Here is a 527-nt window from a genome sequence, read left to right on the forward strand (position 1 = left end):
TGAGAGAAATGAAGCTGGTATATATTTTTTTACTCATACAAAACTTAAGGTACTGATAGTTCAACCGCTCACTTCGGTCATAGCGTCTTCAGGGGAAACTCCTCCATTTCTCATAGGAAAAAAACTTTCATAATTATTCTCTGCGCAACAAATATTGACACCGAACACCACCCATACTGATGCTTAGTTTTATTAAGAAATAATAGTTTTATATTAATGCATTTTTTTCCTTTCCCTCTTTCCTTATAAACCCATGTGATACAAGTATTATATACGACTATCTAATATTTATGCTAATGTTCTAATAATCACGCATGTTAATGTAATGATGGAGAAAATGAAAGATTAGGCAACTATTTTTTGTGGGCTCCATAATCAGGTCTTTTGTGATTCTGTTAATAAAAGACTTTTCACTTGTTACTCGCTTTTATTTCTGACCCGTGGAAGTTACAGCAGCACAAGAGGAGAGCAGAGGAACCATCGGGTGAGTGTTAGCAGGAGAAACAGAGGGGAACAAAGGCACGCTG

The sequence above is a fragment of the Penaeus monodon genome, chromosome 21 (genome assembly GCF_015228065.2).
Source record: "Penaeus monodon isolate SGIC_2016 chromosome 21, NSTDA_Pmon_1, whole genome shotgun sequence".
Taxonomy (NCBI): Eukaryota; Metazoa; Arthropoda; class Malacostraca; order Decapoda; family Penaeidae; genus Penaeus; species Penaeus monodon.